Source organism: Salvia miltiorrhiza, chromosome 7, assembly GCF_028751815.1.
Source record: "Salvia miltiorrhiza cultivar Shanhuang (shh) chromosome 7, IMPLAD_Smil_shh, whole genome shotgun sequence".
Taxonomy (NCBI): Eukaryota; Viridiplantae; Streptophyta; class Magnoliopsida; order Lamiales; family Lamiaceae; genus Salvia; species Salvia miltiorrhiza.
Genome location: NC_080393.1, coordinates 28128508 through 28134480, shown reverse-complemented (window position 1 = coordinate 28134480; position 5973 = coordinate 28128508). Strand labels below are relative to the sequence as shown.

Genomic DNA, 5973 nt, shown 5'->3' with positions numbered 1-5973 from the left:
GCAGTCAGCAGCTGGAGCTATATATGGAAAGACGTGTGGAGGAGATTGCATGGAAGATTCTGGCGAATTCTAGCAATGGAAGGATCTGGAATAATGTGGAATCAACCCCAAATCCGCTGGAGATCCATTATCTATCAAATTAAATCAAGGATCAAGCTAAATATGGAAGGAAATAATCTGCCAGATTTGGTCTGCCGGCTAGGGTTTACCGAACTGCTATATAAACCTCAGCATGTGTGGCTGGCAGAGGGCAGATGGAGAGCAGTTTTGGGGTCTTACGAATTTCAGAGAGAAAATTTACATTCTAGAGTTTAGGATTACTCTTCTAGACTTAGATTTTAGTTAGTTCACTAAGAAAACAATTTACTTTGTTATTTTACATTTTTCGCACCAAACACTTTAGTTGTTTTTCGTATTTCAATTCCGTTGTGACGAACAAAGCCAAGGTTGTTTCCTTAGGTATTTTTATATCAAGTAATTCGAATTTCCTTTCATTCATGTATTCATTTTATTTCGTATTTATGTTTTTCAATATGTGTGAGTAGTTCCCTTGGTGAGGTTTAAGGGGTGGAAATAATTGTTGTCAATATGTAAACATTCGTGAGGCACTTGTTCTTTCGGTTGAATCTCGTGGTTCCGGAAGGATCTGTTCGAAACCATGGGCAGTAGGGGCCTAACGTGTGATCTCCGTTCGGTAAAATGCTGTCCATGTCAAGCAAAGGCCAGGGTATACCAAGGTGCAACAATCGGTATGCCCAAGACCGAGTAGCTGAGCAGCGTCAACAAAAGGCGTTGTAGATCCAGAAGGTGGGGAAAGGGTTGATGGGATACACTGCCCTTCCTCAGTCTTGGGCTTCTCTAGAGACTATCCATCAACTGTGACGAGGCATAAAGCCATGGTTATCAAACGAGGAAAGCAATCTCGGCGCCGTAGCATGTCTATGACTGGTCGGCTGACAAAGCCGGAAATAGTTGAGTCCAGGAGGCATGTGTCACTAAAAGCGCGGAGTTGGGGACCTCGGGAGAGAAGGTTGGTGAGGGTCATACTTGGTGAGTAACGGGTATGACTACTATCTAAGGAGGAGTGAAGCACTGCCTTGTGACCGGGGATTGTGTGACCTTCGGACCAAGTGACTACAATGGACTCAACCATCCTAAGTGTGAAGTATAACCTCTTGAAACGCCCCAATGTCTTTGGGCCACGCCTTGAGTTTATACGGATCATGGACGGATCATCAGTATGCCTATGACCGAAATAAATATTTACAACAGTTATGACCTAACCGTAAACCTTACCCCTTGTTATATTTGATCTTTGTTTAAGTTTACTTGTGCAGATAAACAGGTTGAGACCGTGACAACTCAATTTGTGCACCCGAAGAGTAAAGTAGTTCCTCACTCTCCGTGGGATCGACCCTATACTTGCTGCTAAAACTATTCTTTGGTTGCGAGCAATAGGAGCGTGTACTGTCCGTCTAGGGCATACACAAGTATTTTGATCGTACCGCACGACGGGTGCGTGTCACACCTCCGGCCCCGGCGCCACCAATCTGGTCTCCGGACTCGCCGATGCCCTGCTCAACAGTGTTCCAGGAAACCCCATCGTCGTCGAAGCCTGCCGCCGCCACCGCCGCCTTCTGCAATTTCTGCCGTCAAGGTAGAATCCCTAATTTTATTCATCCCCTTGAGCTAATCTCACTCTAAAGCCCTAATTTCGTTCATTCCCTACAGCTACGCCCCCATTATATTATTTTGTTGTTAGATTTATGAATTTAGAGCTGGTTGGTAACAATATGAATTAGTTTAGGGCTTTTGCTTGAATTTTTGAATGAGTTCTAATGTCAGGACGGGGCTGATTATATTGCAACCTGAATTCCAGAAGTGCTTCAAAGGTTCAGTTTGGGTGTAAGTTCCATGATTGGTCATGTTCCGCTAGTAAGGACCTCATCACTAGATTATCTTGTTTGTCTTGATATGAGTTTAAGTAAATGGAAATTATCTAAACCATGAATGGTTTGTAGGGCAACCCTGCCCTCTGATCTATTGGAGATGGGCAATTCCTTTTCCGTCAATATGCCATGCAATTTGTACTTTGATTCCTTTTGTATCAGCTTGTTCAGTTAACTCAATAGCTTCTTTCATTGCTTTTTGAAATGAAATTCTTCAATTGTCCCGCTATAAATTCTGCAAGAATATTAGAGTTTCCATAAGGCTTTGCAATTCTTGTAGCCTTTTAAATTGAGATTCTAGTCTTTCTGGTTTTTCTCTATAAATGTTTGTATTCTAATAAACTGATTTTTCTAATATGCTCTGCATTCATTTGGAGGAATTAAGATTTATTAGATTTACCGTCTAACTATTGTAAAGTAGATTAGCTACTCTCCTGTACAAAATGCACTAGAATGCTGAGAAAGTTATACGAATTTAACACATTTGGTTAGAAAACCTGGTTCCAAAGCTTGGAACATCAGATCAAGGGTTTAATTGTATTGGTTGTTTATCTCTTATTACAGCAACACATACTTGCAGCAATATGTTTTTCTTTTCTCCTTTTTATTAAACTTATTTTTATTTCTTTCTCTAGGGGATGGGCACAGAAAACAAATGTGAATGTCTTGATATTTTGTGTGATGTTCTGCACAAATACGGCAATCTAATGGCATCAGATCATGAGGTGATGTTGGGTACACTTTTGCCCCAATTGAACACCAATCAAGCCAGTGTGAGAAAAAAGGCTGTTTCATGTATTGGTAGGATTACTGATCCTAATGTACTCTAGAACGATGTACCCTTATGTTTTGCATTATCAAATGGCCTCATAATATCTTGAGATGGTGTAATTTAAAACTTCTGCTGCAGCATCTCTGGCTTCAAGCTTGTCAGATGATTTGTTATAGAGGCTCGAAATCTTCTAAATTAACTATCCTGTTTGATACAATTTTAATCGGATTCGTCTTTCTGCATTTGCTACTTTGTTTTAGCAATAGAGCCCGTGAGCTGGAGATAAGTTCATTAAACCCCATGCAGGCATCTCTGGTTAGAGAAGCCAACAGGTAAGAATCCATCTCTGGTTAAAATCCTATTTTCTAAGCTGCATTTTTGTTAGAACATTTATTTTTAATAAAATAAGTTAAAATACCCGTGTGGTGTATGTTGTATGTTGTGAATAATATGATATCTTACAGACAGGTCATGCATATGTTGTGAATAATATGATATCTTCAACTGGTGAAGCTGCTAACCAACTTACTAAAGCATCCAATACTCAAAGATCTACATCATCCATGGTAATATCCTTTGTAAACTCCCTGCTTATTTGCAACTCGTTTCATAGGAAGATAAATATGCATCCATCTCCACTAAGGAAATACAGACTTGATAGATCATTAACTTGCTACAATGTTCTTTGTTGTAGACATGTTTGATGCTGGTTATTGTTGGGATCATTCTGCTCATTGTAGTTGTTGTTCTTTCATAATCCAAGTTTAGACAACATATATTCACTTCAAAGGCTGAGCATGGTCTGACTGATTAGAAATTAAGCTACTCTCCCTTGCTTCATCCAGACACTAGACGTTATACCACTGGTCATAGTCATATTGCATTTTGGCGTCCTTGTCATTTATTTTTCACTTCAACAATCCAACCCTGGATGAGATAATATTTATGTAAATGATCTAACATCATATTGTTATAAAAGGATATTGGTTTTGAAAAGTTTTCGATAGTTCTGATAGGTTTTGTCCATTTTACCAATCACTTTGATATGCTTTTTAAGTGTTTATCATGATGCTCTATATTGTGATTCTTGGTTGGCTCTTTGTATGATTTTGTGGCAGGTTTGTGGTGGATTAAATGAGCCGTACGTTGAGCTGAAGAGGCTTGTGAATTCACAAGAAATGTTGTACCATATGGCTAGCTAGTTGCATATTTAATATGTTTAGTATTTTTGTAAGGCATAATAGTATAGATAAAGCAGTTGTTGAATTTTGGCTATATTCAAATCTTGTATGAATTCTTTTTTATGATAATAATATAAAATTAAATATTTTGGATGATATATAATATTATTATTGCTGGTTTTATCATTTATACTGTTATGTATAAATTAATAGATAACGGAGAAATAGAAATCTAATTACGGTCAAAAACGTTATACATAACGGATTACCAAATGTTATTAATATCAAAAAACCGTTATGTATAGGTGTGTACATAACAGTGAATATTAAACTTTCATGACGGTTTGAAACGTTATGTATAATACTATAGATAACGGATATAATCCGTTACGTATATATAAACAATCGTTATGTATAATAGAATAGATAACGAATATAATACTATAGATAACGGATATAATCCGTTATGTATAATAGAATAGATAACGCTTAAATCTCCGTTATGTATGAAATCCACATACATTACACCATTATATATTACGGATGTTTTCGCACATAGATAACGGATAAAATCCGTTATCTATGAGCGAATCTGGCGTAGTGTTGCTACGTTGGTGATGGTGCTGCCACTAACTTCTGGTGCAACGATTGGTTGGGATATAAGATTAATGATAAATGTAGAATACCTCATTTTGTGGCAAATCTCCTTAGGCATTCAGTGGCTGATTACTATTATGATGGTATTTGGCATTTCACTCAGGAGTTTATTAATAATTATCCCGAGATTGTTGCCGACATTTTGCTTCTCCCTCTCGGCAATGATAAGGATGCTCGCTTTTGGAAACCTTCTCTGCACGACGAGGTTACTGCTGCTCTTGCTTTTTCCAATAATTGTCATAGGTTTCCAAAGGTTAGCTGGGGCTCTTGGATTTGGAAACCTTATATTTCGGTGCGTCGATCTTTACTCTGCTGGAGAGTTCTTCATGGACGTCTTCCTACTTATGATCGACTGATCAGGCACGGAATGATTATGCCCAATCATTGTGTCTTTTGTCTCGCTGCGGAGGAGACCATGGATCACATTTTGTGGTCCTGCAACAAGGTTCAATCTATTTGGCTGGAGTTTTTATCTTGGTTTCAATTCCCTGAACCTATTGTCGCCCCTGATATACATAGCTTCTTAGTTCGTGCTTGGAGACGAAAGTTCAGTTCTCAGCTGGATTGTTATTGGCGAGCGGGTATCATTGGTATCTTATGGGCTATCTGGTCCCTAAGGAATTCTTGCATCTTTGACAATGCACGGTTTGATCATAGGCAGGTCATTAGGATTGTTAAGGTGTCTTTCAAAGATATGGAGAATAATTTCAAGCTTGGGCATATGGATAATTCTTGGAGAGATTATACTATCCTTCGGACTATTGGTGTTACTTCGCGTGCTGCTCCTCCGATGGAGTTTTTTGCGGTTCATTGGTGGCCCGCGGCGTCGCCTTGGATCAAGGTAAACACGGATGGCTCTGCGATGGGTTCCCCCGGAAATATTGCTGCGGGTGGAGTTTTCCGTGATAACTACAGTTGCGTTCGTGGCTGTTTTCATTACAAGGGAGGTGTGGGGTTTGCTTTTGAAGCTGAACTTCTTGCCGTTATTAAAGCTATCTTGATAGCTCACGATCGAGGTTGGAATCATCTTTGGATAGAGTCGGATTCTACGTATATTGGTCATTTGATTTCTGAGCGTTCTACGGCTGTTCCTTGGCGCTTTGTGGCTTCTTGGAACAAAGTCCTGAACATTCTTTCTGGTTTCCATACTCAAGTGTCTCATATTTATAGAGAAGGAAATAAACCAGCTGATATTATGGCAAATTATTCAAGAGAGGAAGGGTGGTGGCCCCATGCCATTGAGGAGATTAAGACTGCGGCGAATCTGGATATGGCCACTCATAGCCACATCCGGCGAAGGTGATTGCGCGTTCGAATGGTGCGGTCTTGTTTGGTTGTTTTGCTGGCTGTGGTGCAACCCGACTGTTCGGTTTGGGGGTTTGGCTTTACTCAGAGAGCTATCTCGGAAAGGTGC

At 39.5% G+C, this 5973-nt stretch overlaps 2 long non-coding RNA genes across 2 annotated transcripts; both read left to right on the top strand.

Moving 5' to 3' along the window:
- Window positions 1–1525: 1525 nt before the first annotated feature.
- Window positions 1526–3214, top strand: LOC130995838 (uncharacterized). The gene is made up of 3 exons (XR_009092288.1): window positions 1526–1657; window positions 2585–3053; window positions 3186–3214. It is a non-coding gene; the product is annotated as an uncharacterized LOC130995838 (long non-coding RNA).
- Window positions 3215–3218: 4 nt separating this feature from the next.
- LOC130995839 (uncharacterized) lies at window positions 3219–4058 on the top strand. Its single transcript, XR_009092289.1, has 2 exons — window positions 3219–3287; window positions 3840–4058. It is a non-coding gene; the product is annotated as an uncharacterized LOC130995839 (long non-coding RNA).
- The last annotated feature ends 1915 nt before the right edge of the window (window positions 4059–5973 follow it).